Here is a 26937-nt window from a genome sequence, read left to right on the forward strand (position 1 = left end):
TGCAATTAATGCAAAGGTAGAAGCGAGCTGGACAAGAATGACGGAAATAATCCTTGGTGAAGAAGAACAAGGCGGACAAAGGACAAACACAAATCTCCAAAAACAGCTAGGTGACTTGTGCGAGACCGGAAAAATCTGTCTGGTCCTGGCATCGTAGCAGGGACCTCTCTATTTCCAGTCGAGCTCTCTACCAACTGAGCTAACGAGGAGTTAGATGTAAGTAGAGAAAACGGGTGTTAACAGCTTCCACCAGTCTAACACCAACAAGGGGGGGGGGCTTTCATTTAAAGGTTATGATGATAATGCAATTAATGCAAAGGTAGAAGCGAGCTGGACAAGAATGACGGAAATAATCCTTGGTGAAGAAGAACAAAGGGGACAAAGGACAAACACAAATCTCCAAAAACAGCTAGGTGACTAGTGCGAGACCGGAAAAATCTGTCTGGTCCTGGCATCGTAGCAGGGACCTCTCTATTTCCAGTCGAGCTCTCTACCAACTGAGCTAACGAGGAGTTAGATGTAAGTAGAGAAAACGGGTATTAACAGCTTCCACCAGTCTAACACCAACAAGGGGGGGGGCTTTCATTTAAAGGTTATGATGATAATGCAATTAATGCAAAGGTAGAAGCGAGCTGGACAAGAATGACGGAAATAATCCTTGGTGAAGAAGAACAAGGCGGACAAAGGACAAACACAAATCTCCAAAAACAGCTAGGTGACTTGTGCGAGACCGGAAAAATCTGTCTGGTCCTGGCATCGTAGCAGGGACCTCTCTATTTCCAGTCGAGCTCTCTACCAACTGAGCTAACGAGGAGTTAGATGTAAGTAGAGAAAACGGGTGTTAACAGCTTCCACCAGTCTAACACCAACAAGGGGGGGGGGGGCTTTCATTTAAAGGTTATGATGATAATGCAATTAATGCAAAGGTAGAAGCGAGCTTGACAAGAATGACGGAAATAATCCTTGGTGAAGAAGAACAAGGGGGACAAAGGACAAACACAAATCTCCAAAAACAGCTAGGTGACTAGTGCGAGACCGGAAAAATCTGTCTGGTCCTGGCATCGTAGCAGGGACCTCTCTATTTCCAGTCGAGCTCTCTACCAACTGAGCTAACGAGGAGTTAGATGTAAGTAGAGAAAACGGGTGTTAACAGCTTCCACCAGTCTAACACCAACAAGGGGGGGGGCTTTCATTTAAAGGTTATGATGATAATGCAATTAATGCAAAGGTAGAAGCGAGCTGGACAAGAATGACGGAAATAATCCTTGGCGAAGGAGAACAAGGGGGACAAAGGACAAACACAAATCTCCAAAAACAGCTAGGTGACTAGTGCGAGACCGGAAAAATCTGTCTGGTCCTGGCATCGTAGCAGGGACCTCTCTATTTCCAGTCGAGCTCTCTACCAACTGAGCTAACGAGGAGTTAGATGTAAGTAGAGAAAACGGGTGTTAACAGCTTCCACCAGTCTAACACCAACAAGGGGGGGGGCTTTCATTTAAAGGTTATGATGATAATGCAATTAATGCAAAGGTAGAAGCGAGCTGGACAAGAATGACGGAAATAATCCTTGGTGAAGAAGAACAAGGCGGACAAAGGACAAACACAAATCTCCAAAAACAGCTAGGTGACTAGTGCGAGACCGGAAAAATCTGTCTGGTCCTGGCATCGTAGCAGGGACCTCTCTATTTCCAGTCGAGCTCTCTACCAACTGAGCTAACGAGGAGTTAGATGTAAGTAGAGAAAACGGGTGTTAACAGCTTCCACCAGTCTAACACCAACAAGGGGGGGGGGGGCTTTCATTTAAAGGTTATGATGATAATGCAATTAATGCAAAGGTAGAAGCGAGCTTGACAAGAATGACGGAAATAATCCTTGGCGAAGGAGAACAAGGGGGACAAAGGACAAACACAAATCTCCAAAAACAGCTAGGTGACTAGTGCGAGACCGGAAAAATCTGTCTGGTCCTGGCATCGTAGCAGGGACCTCTCTATTTCCAGTCGAGCTCTCTACCAACTGAGCTAACGAGGAGTTAGATGTAAGTAGAGAAAACGGGTGTTAACAGCTTCCACCAGTCTAACACCAACAAGGGGGGGGGCTTTCATTTAAAGGTTATGATGATAATGCAATTAATGCAAAGGTAGAAGCGAGCTGGACAAGAATGACGGAAATAATCCTTGGTGAAGAAGAACAAGGCGGACAAAGGACAAACACAAATCTCCAAAAACAGCTAGGTGACTTGTGCGAGACCGGAAAAATCTGTCTGGTCCTGGCATCGTAGCAGGGACCTCTCTATTTCCAGTCGAGCTCTCTACCAACTGAGCTAACGAGGAGTTAGATGTAAGTAGAGAAAAAGGGGTGTTAACAGCTTCCACCAGTCTAACACCAACAAGGGGGGGGCTTTCATTTAAAGGTTATGATGATAATGCAATTAATGCAAAGGTACAAGCGAGCTTGACAAGAATGACGGAAATAATCCTTGGCGAAGAAGAACAAGGGGGACAAAGGACAAACACAAATCTCCAAAAACAGCTAGGTGACTAGTGCGAGACCGGAAAAATCTGTCTGGTCCTAGCATCGTAGCAGGGACCTCTCTATTTCCAGTCGAGCTCTCTACCAACTGAGCTAACGAGGAGTTAGATGTAAGTAGAGAAAACGGGTGTTAACAGCTTCCACCAGTCTAACACCAACAAGGGGGGGCTTTCATTTAAAGGTTATGATGATAATGCAATTAATGCAAAGGTACAAGCGAGCTTGACAAGAATGACGGAAATAATCCTTGGCGAAGAAGAACAAGGGGGACAAAGGACAAACACAAATCTCCAAAAAGAGCTAGGTGACTAGTGCGAGACCGGAAAAATCTGTCTGGTCCTGGCATCGTAGCAGGGACCTCTCTATTTCCAGTCGAGCTCTCTACCAACTGAGCTAACGAGGAGTTAGATGTAAGTAGAGAAAACGGGTGTTAACAGCTTCCACCAGTCTAACACCAACAAGGGGGGGCTTTCATTTAAAGGTTATGATGATAATGCAATTAATGCAAAGGTACAAGCGAGCTTGACAAGAATGACGGAAATAATCCTTGGCGAAGAAGAACAAGGGGGACAAAGGACAAACACAAATCTCCAAAAACAGCTAGGTGACTAGTGCGAGACCGGAAAAATCTGTCTGGTCCTGGCATCGTAGCAGGGACCTCTCTATTTCCAGTCGAGCTCTCTACCAACTGAGCTAACGAGGAGTTAGATGTAAGTAGAGAAAACGGGTGTTAACAGCTTCCACCAGTCTAACACCAACAAGGGGGGCTTTCATTTAAAGGTTATGATGATAATGCAATTAATGCAAAGGTACAAGCGAGCTTGACAAGAATGACGGAAATAATCCTTGGCGAAGGAGAACAAGGCGGACAAAGGACAAACACAAATCTCCAAAAACAGCTAGGTGACTAGTGCGAGACCGGAAAAATCTGTCTGGTCCTGGCATCGTAGCAGGGACCTCTCTATTTCCAGTCGAGCTCTCTACCAACTGAGCTAACGAGGAGTTAGATGTAAGTAGAGAAAACGGGTGTTAACAGCTTCCACCAGTCTAACACCAACAAGGGGGGGGCTTTCATTTAAAGGTTATGATGATAATGCAATTAATGCAAAGGTACAAGCGAGCTTGACAAGAATGACGGAAATAATCCTTGGTGAAGAAGAACAAGGCGGACAAAGGACAAACACAAATCTCCAAAAACAGCTAGGTGACTAGTGCGAGACCGGAAAAATCTGTCTGGTCCTGGCATCGTAGCAGGGACCTCTCTATTTCCAGTCGAGCTCTCTACCAACTGAGCTAACGAGGAGTTAGATGTAAGTAGAGAAAACGGGTGTTAACAGCTTCCACCAGTCTAACACCAACAAGGGGGGGGCTTTCATTTAAAGGTTATGATGATAATGCAATTAATGCAAAGGTACAAGCGAGCTTGACAAGAATGACGGAAATAATCCTTGGTGAAGAAGAACAAGGCGGACAAAGGACAAACACAAATCTCCAAAAACAGCTAGGTGACTAGTGCGAGACCGGAAAAATCTGTCTGGTCCTAGCATCGTAGCAGGGACCTCTCTATTTCCAGTCGAGCTCTCTACCAACTGAGCTAACGAGGAGTTAGATGTAAGTAGAGAAAACGGGTGTTAACAGCTTCCACCAGTCTAACACCAACAAGGGGGGGCTTTCATTTAAAGGTTATGATGATAATGCAATTAATGCAAAGGTACAAGCGAGCTTGACAAGAATGACGGAAATAATCCTTGGTGAAGAAGAACAAGGCGGACAAAGGACAAACACAAATCTCCAAAAACAGCTAGGTGACTAGTGCGAGACCGGAAAAATCTGTCTGGTCCTAGCATCGTAGCAGGGACCTCTCTATTTCCAGTCGAGCTCTCTACCAACTGAGCTAACGAGGAGTTAGATGTAAGTAGAGAAAACGGGTGTTAACAGCTTCCACCAGTCTAACACCAACAAGGGGGGGCTTTCATTTAAAGGTTATGATGATAATGCAATTAATGCAAAGGTACAAGCGAGCTTGACAAGAATGACGGAAATAATCCTTGGTGAAGAAGAACAAGGCGGACAAAGGACAAACACAAATCTCCAAAAACAGCTAGGTGACTAGTGCGAGACCGGAAAAATCTGTCTGGTCCTGGCATCGTAGCAGGGACCTCTCTATTTCCAGTCGAGCTCTCTACCAACTGAGCTAACGAGGAGTTAGATGTAAGTAGAGAAAACGGGTGTTAACAGCTTCCACCAGTCTAACACCAACAAGGGGGGGCTTTCATTTAAAGGTTATGATGATAATGCAATTAATGCAAAGGTACAAGCGAGCTTGACAAGAATGACGGAAATAATCCTTGGCGAAGAAGAACAAGGGGAACAAAGGACAAACACAAATCTCCAAAAACAGCTAGGTGACTGGTGCGAGACCGGAAAAATCTGTCTGGTCCTGGCATCGTAGCAGGGACCTCTCTATTTCCAGTCGAGCTCTCTACCAACTGAGCTAACGAGGAGTTAGATGTAAGTAGAGAAAACGGGTGTTAACAGCTTCCACCAGTCTAACACCAACAAGGGGGGGGGGCTTTCATTTAAAGGTTATGATGATAATGCAATTAATGCAAAGGTAGAAGCGAGCTGGACAAGAATGACGGAAATAATCCTTGGTGAAGAAGAACAAGGCGGACAAAGGACAAACACAAATCTCCAAAAACAGCTAGGTGACTTGTGCGAGACCGGAAAAATCTGTCTGGTCCTGGCATCGTAGCAGGGACCTCTCTATTTCCAGTCGAGCTCTCTACCAACTGAGCTAACGAGGAGTTAGATGTAAGTAGAGAAAACGGGTGTTAACAGCTTCCACCAGTCTAACACCAACAAGGGGGGGGCTTTCATTTAAAGGTTATGATGATAATGCAATTAATGCAAAGGTACAAGCGAGCTTGACAAGAATGACGGAAATAATCCTTGGCGAAGAAGAACAAGGGGGACAAAGGACAAACACAAATCTCCAAAAACAGCTAGGTGACTAGTGCGAGACCGGAAAAATCTGTCTGGTCCTAGCATCGTAGCAGGGACCTCTCTATTTCCAGTCGAGCTCTCTACCAACTGAGCTAACGAGGAGTTAGATGTAAGTAGAGAAAACGGGTGTTAACAGCTTCCACCAGTCTAACACCAACAAGGGGGGGCTTTCATTTAAAGGTTATGATGATAATGCAATTAATGCAAAGGTACAAGCGAGCTTGACAAGAATGACGGAAATAATCCTTGGCGAAGAAGAACAAGGGGGACAAAGGACAAACACAAATCTCCAAAAAGGGCTAGGTGACTAGTGCGAGACCGGAAAAATCTGTCTGGTCCTGGCATCGTAGCAGGGACCTCTCTATTTCCAGTCGAGCTCTCTACCAACTGAGCTAACGAGGAGTTAGATGTAAGTAGAGAAAACGGGTGTTAACAGCTTCCACCAGTCTAACACCAACAAGGGGGGGCTTTCATTTAAAGGTTATGATGATAATGCAATTAATGCAAAGGTACAAGCGAGCTTGACAAGAATGACGGAAATAATCCTTGGCGAAGAAGAACAAGGGGGACAAAGGACAAACACAAATCTCCAAAAACAGCTAGGTGACTAGTGCGAGACCGGAAAAATCTGTCTGGTCCTAGCATCGTAGCAGGGACCTCTCTATTTCCAGTCGAGCTCTCTACCAACTGAGCTAACGAGGAGTTAGATGTAAGTAGAGAAAACGGGTGTTAACAGCTTCCACCAGTCTAACACCAACAAGGGGGGGCTTTCATTTAAAGGTTATGATGATAATGCAATTAATGCAAAGGTACAAGCGAGCTTGACAAGAATGACGGAAATAATCCTTGGCGAAGGAGAACAAGGCGGACAAAGGACAAACACAAATCTCCAAAAACAGCTAGGTGACTAGTGCGAGACCGGAAAAATCTGTCTGGTCCTGGCATCGTAGCAGGGACCTCTCTATTTCCAGTCGAGCTCTCTACCAACTGAGCTAACGAGGAGTTAGATGTAAGTAGAGAAAACGGGTGTTAACAGCTTCCACCAGTCTAACACCAACAAGGGGGGGGCTTTCATTTAAAGGTTATGATGATAATGCAATTAATGCAAAGGTACAAGCGAGCTTGACAAGAATGACGGAAATAATCCTTGGTGAAGAAGAACAAGGCGGACAAAGGACAAACACAAATCTCCAAAAACAGCTAGGTGACTAGTTTGAGACCGGAAAAATCTGTCTGGTCCTGGCATCGTAGCAGGGACCTCTCTATTTCCAGTCGAGCTCTCTACCAACTGAGCTAACGAGGAGTTAGATGTAAGTAGAGAAAACGGGTGTTAACAGCTTCCACCAGTCTAACACCAACAAGGGGGGGGGCTTTCATTTAAAGGTTATGATGATAATGCAATTAATGCAAAGGTACAAGCGAGCTTGACAAGAATGACGGAAATAATCCTTGGTGAAGAAGAACAAGGCGGACAAAGGACAAACACAAATCTCCAAAAACAGCTAGGTGACTAGTGCGAGACCGGAAAAATCTGTCTGGTCCTGGCATCGTAGCAGGGACCTCTCTATTTCCAGTCGAGCTCTCTACCAACTGAGCTAACGAGGAGTTAGATGTAAGTAGAGAAAACGGGTGTTAACAGCTTCCACCAGTCTAACACCAACAAGGGGGGGGCTTTCATTTAAAGGTTATGATGATAATGCAATTAATGCAAAGGTACAAGCGAGCTTGACAAGAATGACGGAAATAATCCTTGGTGAAGAAGAACAAGGCGGACAAAGGACAAACACAAATCTCCAAAAACAGCTAGGTGACTAGTGCGAGACCGGAAAAATCTGTCTGGTCCTAGCATCGTAGCAGGGACCTCTCTATTTCCAGTCGAGCTCTCTACCAACTGAGCTAACGAGGAGTTAGATGTAAGTAGAGAAAACGGGTGTTAACAGCTTCCACCAGTCTAACACCAACAAGGGGGGGCTTTCATTTAAAGGTTATGATGATAATGCAATTAATGCAAAGGTACAAGCGAGCTTGACAAGAATGACGGAAATAATCCTTGGTGAAGAAGAACAAGGCGGACAAAGGACAAACACAAATCTCCAAAAACAGCTAGGTGACTAGTGCGAGACCGGAAAAATCTGTCTGGTCCTAGCATCGTAGCAGGGACCTCTCTATTTCCAGTCGAGCTCTCTACCAACTGAGCTAACGAGGAGTTAGATGTAAGTAGAGAAAACGGGTGTTAACAGCTTCCACCAGTCTAACACCAACAAGGGGGGGCTTTCATTTAAAGGTTATGATGATAATGCAATTAATGCAAAGGTACAAGCGAGCTTGACAAGAATGACGGAAATAATCCTTGGTGAAGAAGAACAAGGCGGACAAAGGACAAACACAAATCTCCAAAAACAGCTAGGTGACTAGTGCGAGACCGGAAAAATCTGTCTGGTCCTGGCATCGTAGCAGGGACCTCTCTATTTCCAGTCGAGCTCTCTACCAACTGAGCTAACGAGGAGTTAGATGTAAGTAGAGAAAACGGGTGTTAACAGCTTCCACCAGTCTAACACCAACAAGGGGGGGCTTTCATTTAAAGGTTATGATGATAATGCAATTAATGCAAAGGTACAAGCGAGCTTGACAAGAATGACGGAAATAATCCTTGGCGAAGAAGAACAAGGGGGACAAAGGACAAACACAAATCTCCAAAAACAGCTAGGTGACTAGTGCGAGACCGGAAAAATCTGTCTGGTCCTAGCCTCGTAGCAGGGACCTCTCTATTTCCAGTCGAGCTCTCTACCAACTGAGCTAACGAGGAGTTAGATGTAAGTAGAGAAAACGGGTGTTAACAGCTTCCACCAGTCTAACACCAACAAGGGGGGGCTTTCATTTAAAGGTTATGATGATAATGCAATTAATGCAAAGCTACAAGCGAGCTTGACAAGAATGACGGAAATAATCCTTGGCGAAGGAGAACAAGGCGGACAAAGGACAAACACAAATCTCCAAAAACAGCTAGGTGACTAGTGCGAGACCGGAAAAATCTGTCTGGTCCTGGCATCGTAGCAGGGACCTCTCTATTTCCAGTCGAGCTCTCTACCAACTGAGCTAACGAGGAGTTAGATGTAAGTAGAGAAAACGGGTGTTAACAGCTTCCACCAGTCTAACACCAACAAGGGGGGGCTTTCATTTAAAGGTTATGATGATAATGCAATTAATGCAAAGGTACAAGCGAGCTTGACAAGAATGACGGAAATAATCCTTGGTGAAGAAGAACAAGGCGGACAAGGGACAAACACAAATCTCCAAAAACAGCTAGGTGACTAGTGCGAGACCGGAAAAATCTGTCTGGTCCTGGCATCGTAGCAGGGACCTCTCTATTTCCAGTCGAGCTCTCTACCAACTGAGCTAACGAGGAGTTAGATGTAAGTAGAGAAAACGGGTGTTAACAGCTTCCACCAGTCTAACACCAACAAGGGGGGGCTTTCATTTAAAGGTTATGATGATAATGCAATTAATGCAAAGGTACAAGCGAGCTTGACAAGAATGACGGAAATAATCCTTGGCGAAGGAGAACAAGGCGGACAAAGGACAAACACAAATCTCCAAAAACAGCTAGGTGACTAGTGCGAGACCGGAAAAATCTGTCTGGTCCTAGCATCGTAGCAGGGACCTCTCTATTTCCAGTCGAGCTCTCTACCAACTGAGCTAACGAGGAGTTAGATGTAAGTAGAGAAAACGGGTGTTAACAGCTTCCACCAGTCTAACACCAACAAGGGGGGGGGGGCTTTCATTTAAAGGTTATGATGATAATGCAATTAATGCAAAGGTAGAAGCGAGCTGGACAAGAATGACGGAAATAATCCTTGGCGAAGAAGAACAAGGGGGACAAAGGACAAACACAAATCTCCAAAAACAGCTAGGTGACTAGTGCGAGACCGGAAAAATCTGTCTGGTCCTAGCATCGTAGCAGGGACCTCTCTATTTCCAGTCGAGCTCTCTACCAACTGAGCTAACGAGGAGTTAGATGTAAGTAGAGAAAACGGGTGTTAACAGCTTCCACCAGTCTAACACCAACAAGGGGGGGGGCTTTCATTTAAAGGTTATGATGATAATGCAATTAATGCAAAGGTACAAGCGAGCTTGACAAGAATGACGGAAATAATCCTTGGCGAAGAAGAACAAGGGGGACAAAGGACAAACACAAATCTCCAAAAACAGCTAGGTGACTAGTGCGAGACCGGAAAAATCTGTCTGGTCCTAGCCTCGTAGCAGGGACCTCTCTATTTCCAGTCGAGCTCTCTACCAACTGAGCTAACGAGGAGTTAGATGTAAGTAGAGAAAACGGGTGTTAACAGCTTCCACCAGTCTAACACCAACAAGGGGGGCTTTCATTTAAAGGTTATGATGATAATGCAATTAATGCAAAGCTACAAGCGAGCTTGACAAGAATGACGGAAATAATCCTTGGCGAAGGAGAACAAGGCGGACAAAGGACAAACACAAATCTCCAAAAACAGCTAGGTGACTAGTGCGAGACCGGAAAAATCTGTCTGGTCCTGGCATCGTAGCAGGGACCTCTCTATTTCCAGTCGAGCTCTCTACCAACTGAGCTAACGAGGAGTTAGATGTAAGTAGAGAAAACGGGTGTTAACAGCTTCCACCAGTCTAACACCAACAAGGGGGGGGCTTTCATTTAAAGGTTATGATGATAATGCAATTAATGCAAAGGTACAAGCGAGCTTGACAAGAATGACGGAAATAATCCTTGGTGAAGAAGAACAAGGCGGACAAAGGACAAACACAAATCTCCAAAAACAGCTAGGTGACTAGTGCGAGACCGGAAAAATCTGTCTGGTCCTGGCATCGTAGCAGGGACCTCTCTATTTCCAGTCGAGCTCTCTACCAACTGAGCTAACGAGGAGTTAGATGTAAGTAGAGAAAACGGGTGTTAACAGCTTCCACCAGTCTAACACCAACAAGGGGGGGCTTTCATTTAAAGGTTATGATGATAATGCAATTAATGCAAAGGTACAAGCGAGCTTGACAAGAATGACGGAAATAATCCTTGGCGAAGGAGAACAAGGCGGACAAAGGACAAACACAAATCTCCAAAAACAGCTAGGTGACTAGTGCGAGACCGGAAAAATCTGTCTGGTCCTAGCATCGTAGCAGGGACCTCTCTATTTCCAGTCGAGCTCTCTACCAACTGAGCTAACGAGGAGTTAGATGTAAGTAGAGAAAACGGGTGTTAACAGCTTCCACCAGTCTAACACCAACAAGGGGGGGGGGGGGGGCTTTCATTTAAAGGTTATGATGATAATGCAATTAATGCAAAGGTAGAAGCGAGCTGGACAAGAATGACGGAAATAATCCTTGGCGAAGAAGAACAAGGGGGACAAAGGACAAACACAAATCTCCAAAAACAGCTAGGTGACTAGTGCGAGACCGGAAAAATCTGTCTGGTCCTAGCATCGTAGCAGGGACCTCTCTATTTCCAGTCGAGCTCTCTACCAACTGAGCTAACGAGGAGTTAGATGTAAGTAGAGAAAACGGGTGTTAACAGCTTCCACCAGTCTAACACCAACAAGGGGGGGGCTTTCATTTAAAGGTTATGATGATAATGCAATTAATGCAAAGGTACAAGCGAGCTTGACAAGAATGACGGAAATAATCCTTGGCGAAGAAGAACAAGGGGGACAAAGGACAAACACAAATCTCCAAAAACAGCTAGGTGACTGGTGCGAGACCGGAAAAATCTGTCTGGTCCTAGCATCGTAGCAGGGACCTCTCTATTTCCAGTCGAGCTCTCTACCAACTGAGCTAACGAGGAGTTAGATGTAAGTAGAGAAAACGGGTGTTAACAGCTTCCACCAGTCTAACACCAACAAGGGGGGGGCTTTCATTTAAAGGTTATGATGATAATGCAATTAATGCAAAGGTACAAGCGAGCTTGACAAGAATGACGGAAATAATCCTTGGCGAAGAAGAACAAGGGGGACAAAGGACAAACACAAATCTCCAAAAACAGCTAGGTGACTAGTGCGAGACCGGAAAAATCTGTCTGGTCCTGGCATCGTACCAGGGACCTCTCTATTTCCAGTCGAGCTCTCTACCAACTGAGCTAACGAGGAGTTAGATGTAAGTAGAGAAAACGGGTGTTAACAGCTTCCACCAGTCTAACACCAACAAGGGGGGGGCTTTCATTTAAAGGTTATGATGATAATGCAATTAATGCAAAGGTACAAGCGAGCTTGACAAGAATGACGGAAATAATCCTTGGCGAAGGAGAGCAAGGCGGACAAAGGACAAACACAAATCTCCAAAAACAGCTAGGTGACTAGTGCGAGACCGGAAAAATCTGTCTGGTCCTAGCATCGTAGCAGGGACCTCTCTATTTCCAGTCGAGCTCTCTACCAACTGAGCTAACGAGGAGTTAGATGTAAGTAGAGAAAACGGGTGTTAACAGCTTCCACCAGTCTAACACCAACAAGGGGGGGCTTTCATTTAAAGGTTATGATGATAATGCAATTAATGCAAAGGTACAAGCGAGCTTGACAAGAATGACGGAAATAATCCTTGGCGAAGGAGAACAAGGCGGACAAAGGACAAACACAAATCTCCAAAAACAGCTAGGTGACTAGTGCGAGACCGGAAAAATCTGTCTGGTCCTGGCATCGTAGCAGGGACCTCTCTATTTCCAGTCGAGCTCTCTACCAACTGAGCTAACGAGGAGTTAGATGTAAGTAGAGAAAACGGGTGTTAACAGCTTCCACCAGTCTAACACCAACAAGGGGGGGGCTTTCATTTAAAGGTTATGATGATAATGCAATTAATGCAAAGCTAGAAGCGAGATGGACAAGAATGACGGAAATAATCCTTGGCGAAGGAGAACAAGGCGGACAAAGGACAAACTCAAATCTCCAAAAACAGCTAGGTGACTAGTGCGAGACCGGAAAAATCTGTCTGGTCCTGGCATCGTAGCAGGGACCTCTCTATTTCCAGTCGAGCTCTCTACCAACTGAGCTAACGAGGAGTTAGATGTAAGTAGAGAAAACGGGTGTTAACAGCTTCCACCAGTCTAACACCAACAAGGGGGGGGCTTTCATTTAAAGGTTATGATGATAATGCAATTAATGCAAAGGTACAAGCGAGCTTGACAAGAATGACGGAAATAATCCTTGGCGAAGGAGAACAAGGCGGACAAAGGACAAACACAAATCTCCAAAAACAGCTAGGTGACTAGTGCGAGACCGGAAAAATCTGTCTGGTCCTGGCATCGTAGCAGGGACCTCTCTATTTCCAGTCGAGCTCTCTACCAACTGAGCTAACGAGGAGTTAAATGTAAGTAGAGAAAACGGGTGTTAACAGCTTCCACCAGTCTAACACCAACAAGGGGGGGGCTTTCATTTAAAGGTTATGATGATAATGCAATTAATGCAAAGGTAGAAGCGAGCTGGACAAGAATGACGGAAATAATCCTTGGCGAAGGAGAACAAGGCGGACAAAGGACAAACACAAATCTCCAAAAACAGCTAGGTGACTAGTGCGAGACCGGAAAAATCTGTCTGGTCCTGGCATCGTAGCAGGGACCTCTCTATTTCCAGTCGAGCTCTCTACCAACTGAGCTAACGAGGAGTTAGATGTAAGTAGAGAAAACGGGTGTTAACAGCTTCCACCAGTCTAACACCAACAAGGGGGGGACTTTCATTTAAAGGTTATGATGATAATGCAATTAATGCAAAGGTACAAGCGAGCTTGACAAGAATGACGGAAATAATCCTTGGCGAAGGAGAACAAGGCGGACAAAGGACAAACACAAATCTCCAAAAACAGCTAGGTGACTAGTGCGAGACCGGAAAAATCTGTCTGGTCCTGGCATCGTAGCAGGGACCTCTCTATTTCCAGTCGAGCTCTCTACCAACTGAGCTAACGAGGAGTTAGATGTAAGTAGAGAAAACGGGTGTTAACAGCTTCCACCAGTCTAACACCAACAAGGGGGGGGGGGGGCTTTCATTTAAAGGTTATGATGATAATGCAATTAATGCAAAGGTAGAAGCGAGCTGGACAAGAATGACGGAAATAATCCTTGGCGAAGGAGAACAAGGCGGACAAAGGACAAACACAAATCTCCAAAAACAGCTAGGTGACTAGTGCGAGACCGGAAAAATCTGTCTGGTCCTGGCATCGTAGCAGGGACCTCTCTATTTCCAGTCGAGCTCTCTACCAACTGAGCTAACGAGGAGTTAGATGTAAGTAGAGAAAACGGGTGTTAACAGCTTCCACCAGTCTAACACCAACAAGGGGGGGGCTTTCATTTAAAGGTTATGATGATAATGCAATTAATGCAAAGGTAGAAGCGAGCTTGACAAGAATGACGGAAATAATCCTTGGCGAAGAAGAACAAGGGGGACAAAGGACAAACACAAATCTCCAAAAACAGCTAGGTGACTAGTGCGAGACCGAAAAAATCTGTCTGGTCCTGGCATCGTAGCAGGGACCTCTCTATTTCCAGTCGAGCTCTCTACCAACTGAGCTAACGAGGAGTTAGATGTAAGCAGAGAAAACGGGTGTTAACAGCTTCCACCAGTCTAACACCAACAAGGGGGGGGCTTTCATTTAAAGGTTATGATGATAATGCAATTAATGCAAAGGTAGAAGCGAGCTGGACAAGAATGACGGAAATAATCCTTGGCGAAGGAGAACAAGGCGGACAAAGGACAAACACAAATCTCCAAAAACAGCTAGGTGACTAGTGCGAGACCGGAAAAATCTGTCTGGTCCTGGCATCGTAGCAGGGACCTCTCTATTTCCAGTCGAGCTCTCTACCAACTGAGCTAACGAGGAGTTAGATGTAAGTAGAGAAAACGGGTGTTAACAGCTTCCACCAGTCTAACACCAACAAGGGGGGGGGGGGCTTTCATTTAAAGGTTATGATGATAATGCAATTAATGCAAAGGTACAAGCGAGCTTGACAAGAATGACGGAAATAATCCTTGGCGAAGAAGAACAAGGGGGACAAAGGACAAACACAAATCTCCAAAAACAGCTAGGTGACTGGTGCGAGACCGAAAAAATCTGTCTGGTCCTGGCATCGTAGCAGGGACCTCTCTATTTCCAGTCGAGCTCTCTACCAACTGAGCTAACGAGGAGTTAGATGTAAGTAGAGAAAACGGGTGTTAACAGCTTCCACCAGTCTAACACCAACAAGGGGGGGGCTTTCATTTAAAGGTTATGATGATAATGCAATTAATGCAAAGCTAGAAGCGAGATGGACAAGAATGACGGAAATAATCCTTGGCGAAGGAGAACAAGGCGGACAAAGGACAAACACAAATCTCCAAAAACAGCTAGGTGACTAGTGCGAGACCGGAAAAATCTGTCTGGTCCTGGCATCGTAGCAGGGACCTCTCTATTTCCAGTCGAGCTCTCTACCAACTGAGCTAACGAGGAGTTAGATGTAAGTAGAGAAAACGGGTGTTAACAGCTTCCACCAGTCTAACACCAACAAGGGGGGGGCTTTCATTTAAAGGTTATGATGATAATGCAATTAATGCAAAGGTACAAGCGAGCTTGACAAGAATGACGGAAATAATCCTTGGCGAAGAAGAACAATGGGGACAAAGGACAAACACAAATCTCCAAAAACAGCTAGGTGACTAGTGCGAGACCGGAAAAATCTGTCTGGTCCTGGCATCGTAGCAGGGACCTCTCTATTTCCAGTCGAGCTCTCTACCAACTGAGCTAACGAGGAGTTAGATGTAAGTAGAGAAAACGGGTGTTAACAGCTTCCACCAGTCTAACACCAACAAGGGGGGGGCTTTCATTTAAAGGTTATGATGATAATGCAATTAATGCAAAGGTACAAGCGAGCTTGACAAGAATGACGGAAATAATCCTTGGCGAAGAAGAACAAGGGGGACAAAGGACAAACACAAATCTCCAAAAACAGCTAGGTGACTTGTGCGAGACCGGAAAAATCTGTCTGGTCCTGGCATCGTAGCAGGGACCTCTCTATTTCCAGTCGAGCTCTCTACCAACTGAGCTAACGAGGAATTAGATGTAAGTAGAGAAAACGGGTGTTAACAGCTTCCACCAGTCTAACACCAACAAGGGGGGGGCTTTCATTTAAAGGTTATGATGATAATGCAATTAATGCAAAGGTACAAGCGAGCTTGACAAGAATGACGGAAATATTCCTTGGCGAAGAAGAACAAGGGGGACAAAGGACAAACACAAATCTCCAAAAACAGCTAGGTGACTAGTGCGAGACCGGAAAAATCTGTCTGGTCCTGGCATCGTAGCAGGGACCTCTCTATTTCCAGTCGAGCTCTCTACCAACTGAGCTAACGAGGAATTAGATGTAAGTAGAGAAAACGGGTGTTAACAGCTTCCACCAGTCTAACACCAACAAGGGGGGGGGGCTTTCATTTAAAGGTTATGATGATAATGCAATTAATGCAAAGGTACAAGCGAGCTTGACAAGAATGACGGAAATAATCCTTGGCGAAGAAGAACAAGGGGGACAAAGGACAAACACAAATCTCCAAAAACAGCTAGGTGACTAGTGCGAGACCGGAAAAATCTGTCTGGTCCTGGCATCGTAGCAGGGACCTCTCTATTTCCAGTCGAGCTCTCTACCAACTGAGCTAACGAGGAGTTAGATGTAAGTAGAGAAAACGGGTGTTAACAGCTTCCACCAGTCTAACACCAACAAGGGGGGGGGCTTTCATTTAAAGGTTATGATGATAATGCAATTAATGCAAAGGTACAAGCGAGCTTGACAAGAATGACGGAAATAATCCTTGGCGAAGAAGAACAAGGGGGACAAAGGACAAACACAAATCTCCAAAAACAGCTAGGTGACTGGTGCGAGACCGGAAAAATCTGTCTTGTCCTGGCATCGTAGCAGGGACCTCTCTATTTCCAGTCGAGCTCTCTACCAACTGAGCTAACGAGGAATTAGATGTAAGTAGAGAAAACGGGTGTTAACAGCTTCCACCAGTCTAACACCAACAAGGGGGGGGGCTTTCATTTAAAGGTTATGATGATAATGCAATTAATGCAAAGGTACAAGCGAGCTTGACAAGAATGACGGAAATAATCCTTGGCGAAGAAGAACAAGGGGGACAAAGGACAAACACAAATCTCCAAAAACAGCTAGGTGACTAGTGCGAGACCGGAAAAATCTGTCTGGTCCTGGCATCGTAGCAGGGACCTCTCTATTTCCAGTCGAGCTCTCTACCAACTGAGCTAACGAGGAATTAGATGTAAGTAGAGAAAACGGGTGTTAACAGCTTCCACCAGTCTAACACCAACAAGGGGGGGGGGCTTTCATTTAAAGGTTATGATGATAATGCAATTAATGCAAAGGTACAAGCGAGCTTGACAAGAATGACGGAAATAATCCTTGGCGAAGAAGAACAAGGGGGACAAAGGACAAACACAAATCTCCAAAAACAGCTAGGTGACTGGTGCGAGACCGGAAAAATCTGTCTGGTCCTGGCATCGTAGCAGGGACCTCTCTATTTCCAGTCGAGCTCTCTACCAACTGAGCTAACGAGGAATTAGATGTAAGTAGAGAAAACGGGTGTTAACAGCTTCCACCAGTCTAACACCAACAAGGGGGGGGGCTTTCATTTAAAGGTTATGATGATAATGCAATTAATGCAAAGGTACAAGCGAGCTTGACAAGAATGACGGAAATAATCCTTGGCGAAGAAGAACAAGGGGGACAAAGGACAAACACAAATCTCCAAAAACAGCTAGGTGACTAGTGCGAGACCGGAAAAATCTGTCTGGTCCTGGCATCGTAGCAGGGACCTCTCTATTTCCAGTCGAGCTCTCTACCAACTGAGCTAACGAGGAATTAGATGTAAGTAGAGAAAACGGGTGTTAACAGCTTCCACCAGTCTAACACCAACAAGGGGGGGGGCTTTCATTTAAAGGTTATGATGATAATGCAATTAATGCAAAGGTACAAGCGAGCTTGACAAGAATGACGGAAATAATCCTTGGCGAAGAAGAACAAGGGGGACAAAGGACAAACACAAATCTCCAAAAACAGCTAGGTGACTGGTGCGAGACCGGAAAAATCTGTCTGGTCCTGGCATCGTAGCAGGGACCTCTCTATTTCCAGTCGAGCTCTCTACCAACTGAGCTAACGAGGAATTAGATGTAAGTAGAGAAAACGGGTGTTAACAGCTTCCACCAGTCTAACACCAACAAGGGGGGGGCTTTCATTTAAAGGTTATGATGATAATGCAATTAATGCAAAGGTACAAGCGAGCTTGACAAGAATGACGGAAATATTCCTTGGCGAAGAAGAACAAGGGGGACAAAGGACAAACACAAATCTCCAAAAACAGCTAGGTGACTAGTGCGAGACCGGAAAAATCTGTCTGGTCCTGGCATCGTAGCAGGGACCTCTCTATTTCCAGTCGAGCTCTCTACCAACTGAGCTAACGAGGAATTAGATGTAAGTAGAGAAAACGGGTGTTAACAGCTTCCACCAGTCTAACACCAACAAGGGGGGGGGGCTTTCATTTAAAGGTTATGATGATAATGCAATTAATGCAAAGGTACAAGCGAGCTTGACAAGAATGACGGAAATAATCCTTGGCGAAGAAGAACAAGGGGGACAAAGGACAAACACAAATCTCCAAAAACAGCTAGGTGACTAGTGCGAGACCGGAAAAATCTGTCTGGTCCTGGCATCGTAGCAGGGACCTCTCTATTTCCAGTCGAGCTCTCTACCAACTGAGCTAACGAGGAGTTAGATGTAAGTAGAGAAAACGGGTGTTAACAGCTTCCACCAGTCTAACACCAACAAGGGGGGGGGCTTTCATTTAAAGGTTATGATGATAATGCAATTAATGCAAAGGTACAAGCGAGCTTGACAAGAATGACGGAAATAATCCTTGGCGAAGAAGAACAAGGGGGACAAAGGACAAACACAAATCTCCAAAAACAGCTAGGTGACTGGTGCGAGACCGGAAAAATCTGTCTTGTCCTGGCATCGTAGCAGGGACCTCTCTATTTCCAGTCGAGCTCTCTACCAACTGAGCTAACGAGGAATTAGATGTAAGTAGAGAAAACGGGTGTTAACAGCTTCCACCAGTCTAACACCAACAAGGGGGGGGGCTTTCATTTAAAGGTTATGATGATAATGCAATTAATGCAAAGGTACAAGCGAGCTTGACAAGAATGACGGAAATAATCCTTGGCGAAGAAGAACAAGGGGGACAAAGGACAAACACAAATCTCCAAAAACAGCTAGGTGACTAGTGCGAGACCGGAAAAATCTGTCTGGTCCTGGCATCGTAGCAGGGACCTCTCTATTTCCAGTCGAGCTCTCTACCAACTGAGCTAACGAGGAATTAGATGTAAGTAGAGAAAACGGGTGTTAACAGCTTCCACCAGTCTAACACCAACAAGGGGGGGGGGCTTTCATTTAAAGGTTATGATGATAATGCAATTAATGCAAAGGTACAAGCGAGCTTGACAAGAATGACGGAAATAATCCTTGGCGAAGAAGAACAAGGGGGACAAAGGACAAACACAAATCTCCAAAAACAGCTAGGTGACTGGTGCGAGACCGGAAAAATCTGTCTGGTCCTGGCATCGTAGCAGGGACCTCTCTATTTCCAGTCGAGCTCTCTACCAACTGAGCTAACGAGGAATTAGATGTAAGTAGAGAAAACGGGTGTTAACAGCTTCCACCAGTCTAACACCAACAAGGGGGGGGGCTTTCATTTAAAGGTTATGATGATAATGCAATTAATGCAAAGGTACAAGCGAGCTTGACAAGAATGACGGAAATAATCCTTGGCGAAGAAGAACAAGGGGGACAAAGGACAAACACAAATCTCCAAAAACAGCTAGGTGACTAGTGCGAGACCGGAAAAATCTGTCTGGTCCTGGCATCGTAGCAGGGACCTCTCTATTTCCAGTCGAGCTCTCTACCAACTGAGCTAACGAGGAATTAGATGTAAGTAGAGAAAACGGGTGTTAACAGCTTCCACCAGTCTAACACCAACAAGGGGGGGGGCTTTCATTTAAAGGTTATGATGATAATGCAATTAATGCAAAGGTACAAGCGAGCTTGACAAGAATGACGGAAATAATCCTTGGCGAAGAAGAACAAGGGGGACAAAGGACAAACACAAATCTCCAAAAACAGCTAGGTGACTGGTGCGAGACCGGAAAAATCTGTCTGGTCCTGGCATCGTAGCAGGGACCTCTCTATTTCCAGTCGAGCTCTCTACCAACTGAGCTAACGAGGAATTAGATGTAAGTAGAGAAAACGGGTGTTAACAGCTTCCACCAGTCTAACACCAACAAGGGGGGGGGCTTTCATTTAAAGGTTATGATGATAATGCAATTAATGCAAAGGTACAAGCGAGCTTGACAAGAATGACGGAAATAATCCTTGGCGAAGAAGAACAAGGGGGACAAAGGACAAACACAAATCTCCAAAAACAGCTAGGTGACTAGTGCGAGACCGGAAAAATCTGTCTTGTCCTGGCATCGTAGCAGGGACCTCTCTATTTCCAGTCGAGCTCTCTACCAACTGAGCTAACGAGGAGTTAGATGTAAGTAGAGAAAACGGGTGTTAACAGCTTCCACCAGTCTAACACCAACAAGGGGGGGGCTTTCATTTAAAGGTTATGATGATAATGCAATTAATGCAAAGGTACAAGCGAGCTTGACAAGAATGACGGAAATAATCCTTGGCGAAGAAGAACAAGGGGAACAAAGGACAAACACAAATCTCCAAAAACAGCTAGGTGACTGGTGCGAGACCGGAAAAATCTGTCTGGTCCTGGCATCGTAGCAGGGACCTCTCTATTTCCAGTCGAGCTCTCTACCAACTGAGCTAACGAGGAGTTAGATGTAAGTAGAGAAAACGGGTGTTAACAGCTTCCACCAGTCTAACACCAACAAGGGGGGGGGCTTTCATTTAAAGGTTATGATGATAATGCAATTAATGCAAAGGTACAAGCGAGCTTGACAAGAATGACGGAAATAATCCTTGGCGAAGAAGAACAAGGGGGACAAAGGACAAACACAAATCTCCAAAAACAGCTAGGTGACTTGTGCGAGACCGGAAAAATCTGTCTGGTCCTGGCATCGTAGCAGGGACCTCTCTATTTCCAGTCGAGCTCTCTACCAACTGAGCTAACGAGGAGTTAGATGTAAGTAGAGAAAACGGGTGTTAACAGCTTCCACCAGTCTAACACCAACAAGGGGGGGGCTTTCATTTAAAGGTTATGATGATAATGCAATTAATGCAAAGGTACAAGCGAGCTGGACAAGAATGACGGAAATAATCCTTGGCGAAGGAGAACAAGGCGGACAAAGGACAAACACAAATCTCCAAAAACAGCTAGGTGACTAGTGCGAGACCGGAAAAATCTGTCTGGTCCTGGCATCGTAGCAGGGACCTCTCTATTTCCAGTCGAGCTCTCTACCAACTGAGCTAACGAGGAGTTAGATGTAAGTAGAGAAAACGGGTGTTAACAGCTTCCACCAGTCTAACACCAACAAGGGGGGGCTTTCATTTAAAGGTTATGATGATAATGCAATTAATGCAAAGGTACAAGCGAGCTTGACAAGAATGACGGAAATAATCCTTGGCGAAGGAGAACAAGGCGGACAAAGGACAAACACAAATCTCCAAAAACAGCTAGGTGACTAGTGCGAGACCGGAAAAATCTGTCTGGTCCTGGCATCGTACCAGGGACCTCTCTATTTCCAGTCGAGCTCTCTACCAACTGAGCTAACGAGGAGTTAGATGTAAGTAGAGAAAACGGGTGTTAACAGCTTCCACCAGTCTAACACCAACAAGGGGGGGGCTTTCATTTAAAGGTTATGATGATAATGCAATTAATGCAAAGGTACAAGCGAGCTTGACAAGAATGACGGAAATAATCCTTGGCGAAGAAGAACAAGGGGGACAAAGGACAAACACAAATCTCCAAAAACAGCTAGGTGACTAGTGCGAGACCGGAAAAATCTGTCTGGTCCTGGCATCGTAGCATGGACCTCTCTATTTCCAGTCGAGCTCTCTACCAACTGAGCTAACGAGGAGTTAGATGTAAGTAGAGAAAACGGGTGTTAACAGCTTCCACCAGTCTAACACCAACAAGGGGGGGGGCTTTCATTTAAAGGTTATGATGATAATGCAATTAATGCAAAGGTACAAGCGAGCTTGACAAGAATGACGGAAATAATCCTTGGCGAAGAAGAACAAGGGGGACAAAGGACAAACACAAATCTCCAAAAACAGCTACGTGACTGGTGCGAGACCGAAAAAATCCGTCTGCTCCTGGCATCGTACCAGGGACCTCTCTATTTCCAGTCGAGCTCTCTACCAACTGAGCTAACGAGGAGTTAGATGTAAGTAGAGAAAACGGGTGTTAACAGCTTCCACCAGTCTAACACCAACAAGGGGGGGGCTTTCATTTAAAGGTTATGATGATAATGCAATTAATGCAAAGGTACAATCGAGCTTGACAAGAATGACGGAAATAATCCTTGGCGAAGAAGAACAAGGGGGACAAAGGACAAACACAAATCTCCAAAAACAGCTAGGTGACTGGTGCGAGACCGGAAAAATCTGTCTGGTCCTGGCATCGTAGCAGGGACCTCTCTATTTCCAGTCGAGCTCTCTACCAACTGAGCTAACGAGGAGTTAGATGTAAGTAGAGAAAACGGGTGTTAACAGCTTCCACCAGTCTAACACCAACAAGGGGGGGCTTTCATTTAAAGGTTATGATGATAATGCAATTAATGCAAAGGTACAAGCGAGCTTGACAAGAATGACGGAAATAATCCTTGGCGAAGGAGAACAAGGGGGACAAAGGACAAACACAAATCTCCAAAACAGCTAGGTGACTAGTGCGAGACCGGAAAAATCTGTCTGGTCCTGGCATCGTAGCAGGGACCTCTCTATTTCCAGTCGAGCTCTCTACCAACTGAGCTAACGAGGAGTTAGATGTAAGTACAGAAAACGGGTGTTAACAGCTTCCACCAGTCTAACACCAACAAGGGGGGGGCTTTCATTTAAAGGTTATGATGATAATGCAATTAATGCAAAGGTACAAGCGAGCTTGACAAGAATGACGGAAAAAATCCTTGGCGAAGAAGAACAAGGGGGACAAAGGACAAACACAAATCTCCAAAAACAGCTAGGTGACTAGTGCGAGACCGGAAAAATCTGTCTGGTCCTGGCATCGTAGCAGGGACCTCTCTATTTCCAGTCGAGCTCTCTACCAACTGAGCTAACGAGGAGTTAGATGTAAGTAGAGAAAACGGGTGTTAACAGCTTCCACCAGTCTAACACCAACAAGGGGGGGGGCTTTCATTTAAAGGTTATGATGATAATGCAATTAATGCAAAGGTACAAGCGAGCTTGACAAGAATGACGGAAATAATCCTTGGCGAAGAAGAACAAGGCGGACAAAGGACAAACACAAATCTCCAAAAACAGCTAGGTGACTGGTGCGAGACCGGAAAAATCTGTCTGGTCCTGGCATCGTAGCAGGGACCTCTCTATTTCCAGTCGAGCTCTCTGCCAACTGAGCTAACGAGGAGTTAGATGTAAGTAGAGAAAACGGGTGTTAACAGCTTCCACCAGTCTAACACCAACAAGGGGGGGGGCTTTCATTTAAAGGTTATGATGATAATGCAATTAATGCAAAGGTACAAGCGAGCTTGACAAGAATGACGGAAATAATCCTTGGCGAAGGAGAACAAGGGGGACAAAGGAAAACACAAATCTCCAAAAACAGCTAGGTGACTGGTGCGAGACCGGAAAAATCTGTCTGGTCCTGGCATCGTAGCAGGGACCTCTCTATTTCCAGTCGAGCTCTCTACCAACTGAGCTAACGAGGAGTTAGATGTAAGTAGAGAAAACGGGTGTTAACAGCTTCCACCAGTCTAACACCAACAAGGGGGGGGCTTTCATTTAAAGGTTATGATGATAATGCAATTAATGCAAAGGTAGAAGCGAGCTGGACAAGAATGACGGAAATAATCCTTGGCGAAGGAGAACAAGACGGACAAAGGACAAACACAAATCTCCAAAAACAGCTAGGTGACTAGTGCGAGACCGGAAAAATCTGTCTGGTCCTGGCATCGTAGCAGGGACCTCTCTATTTCCAGTCGAGCTCTCTACCAACTGAGCTAACGAGGAGTTAGATGTAAGTAGAGAAAACGGGTGTTAACAGCTTCCACCAGTCTAACACCAACAAGGGGGGGGCTTTCATTGAAAGGTTATGATGATAATGCAATTAATGCAAAGGTACAAGCGAGCTTGACAAGAATGACGGAAATAATCCATGGCGAAGGAGAACAAGGGGGACAAAGGACAAACACAAATCTCCAAAAACAGCTAGGTGACTGGTGCGAGACCGGAAAAATCTGTCTGGTCCTGGCATCGTAGCAGGGACCTCTCTATTTCCAGTCGAGCTCTCTACCAACTGAGCTAACGAGGAGTTAGATGTAAGTAGAGAAAACGGGTGTTAACAGCTTCCACCAGTCTAACACCAACAAGGGGGGGGGGGGCTTTCATTTAAAGGTTATGATGATAATGCAATTAATGCAAAGGTAGAAGCGAGCTGGACAAGAATGACGGAAATAATCCTTGGCGAAGGAGAACAAGGCGGACAAAGGACAAACACAAATCTCCAAAAACAGCTAGGTGACTAGTGCGAGACCGGAAAAATCTGTCTGGTCCTGGCATCGTAGCAGGGACCTCTCTATTTCCAGTCGAGCTCTCTACCAACTGAGCTAACGAGGAGTTAGATGTAAGTAGAGAAAACGGGTGTTAACAGCTTCCACCAGTCTAACACCAACAAGGGGGGGGGGCTTTCATTTAAAGGTTATGATGATAATGCAATTAATGCAAAGGTAGAAGCGAGCTGGACAAGAATGACGGAAATAATCCTTGGCGAAGGAGAACAAGGCGGACAAAGGACAAACACAAATCTCCAAAAACAGCTAGGTGACTAGTGCGAGACCGGAAAAATCTGTCTGGTCCTGGCATCGTAGCAGGGACCTCTCTATTTCCAGTCGAGCTCTCTACCAACTGAGCTAACGAGGAGTTAGATGTAAGTAGAGAAAACGGGTGTTAACAGCTTCCACCAGTCTAACACCAACAAGGGGGGGGGCTTTCATTTAAAGGTTATGATGATAATGCAATTAATGCAAAGGTAGAAGCGAGCTGGACAAGAATGACGGAAATAATCCTTGGCGAAGGAGAACAAGGCGGACAAAGGACAAACACAAATCTCCAAAAACAGCTAGGTGACTAGTGCGAGACCGGAAAAATCTGTCTGGTCCTGGCATCGTAGCAGGGACCTCTCTATTTCCAGTCGAGCTCTCTACCAACTGAGCTAACGAGGAGTTAGATGTAAGTAGAGAAAACGGGTGTTAACAGCTTCCACCAGTCTAACACCAACAAGGGGGGGGCTTTCATTTAAAGGTTATGATGATAATGCAATTAATGCAAAGGTAGAAGCGAGCTGGACAAGAATGACGGAAATAATCCTTGGCGAAGGAGAACAAGGCGGACAAAGGACAAACACAAATCTCCAAAAACAGCTAGGTGACTAGTGCGAGACCGGAAAAATCTGTCTGGTCCTGGCATCGTAGCAGGGACCTCTCTATTTCCAGTCGAGCTCTCTACCAACTGAGCTAACGAGGAGTTAGATGTAAGTAGAGAAAACGGGTGTTAACAGCTTCCACCAGTCTAACACCAACAAGGGGAGGCTTTCATTTAAAGGTTATGATGATAATGCAATTAATGCAAAGGTACAAGCGAGCTTGACAAGAATGACGGAAATAATCCTTGGCGAAGGAGAACAAGGCGGACAAAGGACAAACACAAATCTCCAAAAACAGCTAGGTGACTAGTGCGAGACCGGAAAAATCTGTCTGGTCCTGGCATCGTACCAGGGACCTCTCTATTTCCAGTCGAGCTCTCTACCAACTGAGCTAACGAGGAGTTAGATGTAAGTAGAGAAAACGGGTGTTAACAGCTTCCACCAGTCTAACACCAACAAGGGGGGGGCTTTCATTTAAAGGTTATGATGATAATGCAATTAATGCAAAGGTACAAGCGAGCTTGACAAGAATGACGGAAATAATCCTTGGCGAAGAAGAACAAGGGGGACAAAGGACAAACACAAATCTCCAAAAACAGCTAGGTGACTAGTGCGAGACCGGAAAAATCTGTCTGGTCCTGGCATCGTAGCATGGACCTCTCTATTTCCAGTCGAGCTCTCTACCAACTGAGCTAACGAAGAGTTAGATGTAAGTAGAGAAAACGGGTGTTAACAGCTTCCACCAGTCTAACACCAACAAGGGGGGGGGGGGCTTTCATTTAAAGGTTATGATGATAATGCAATTAATGCAAAGGTACAAGCGAGCTTGACAAGAATGACGGAAATAATCCTTGGCGAAGAAGAACAAGGGGTTCAAAGGACAAACACAAATCTCCAAAAACAGCTACGTGACTGGTGCGAGACCGAAAAAATCCGTCTGCTCCTGGCATCGTACCAGGGACCTCTCTATTTCCAGTCGAGCTCTCTACCAACTGAGCTAACGAGGAGTTAGATGTAAGTAGAGAAAACGGGTGTTAACAGCTTCCACCAGTCTAACACCAACAAGGGGGGGGCTTTCATTTAAAGGTTATGATGATAATGCAATTAATGCAAAGTTAGAAGCGAGCTGGACAAGAATGACGGAAATAATCCTTGGCGAAGGAGAACAAGGCGGACAAAGGACAAACACAAATCTCCAAAAACAGCTAGGTGACTAGTGCGAGACCGGAAAAATCTGTCTGGTCCTGGCATCGTAGCAGGGACCTCTCTATTTCCAGTCGAGCTCTCTACCAACTGAGCTAACGAGGAGTTAGATGTAAGTAGAGAAAACGGGTGTTAACAGCTTCCACCAGTCTAACACCAACAAGGGGGGGGCTTTCATTTAAAGGTTATGATGATAATGCAATTAATGCAAAGGTAGAAGCGAGCTGGACAAGAATGACGGAAATAATCCTTGGCGAAGGAGAACAAGGGGGACAAAGGACAAACACAAATCTCCAAAAACAGCTAGGTGACTAGTGCGAGACCGGAAAAATCTGTCTGGTCCTGGCATCGTAGCAGGGACCTCTCTATTTCCAGTCGAGCTCTCTACCAACTGAGCTAACGAGGAGTTAGATGTAAGTAGAGAAAACGGGTGTTAACAGCTTCCACCAGTCTAACACCAACAAGGGGGGGGCTTTCATTTAAAGGTTATGATGATAATGCAATTAATGCAAAGGTAGAAGCGAGCTGGACAAGAATGACGGAAATAATCCTTGGCGAAGGAGAACAAGGGGGACAAAGGACAAACACAAATCTCCAAAAA

The sequence above is a fragment of the Ixodes scapularis genome, unplaced genomic scaffold (assembly GCF_016920785.2).
Source record: "Ixodes scapularis isolate PalLabHiFi unplaced genomic scaffold, ASM1692078v2 PGA_scaffold0__279_contigs__length_252992795, whole genome shotgun sequence".
Lineage (NCBI taxonomy): Eukaryota > Metazoa > Arthropoda > Arachnida > Ixodida > Ixodidae > Ixodes > Ixodes scapularis.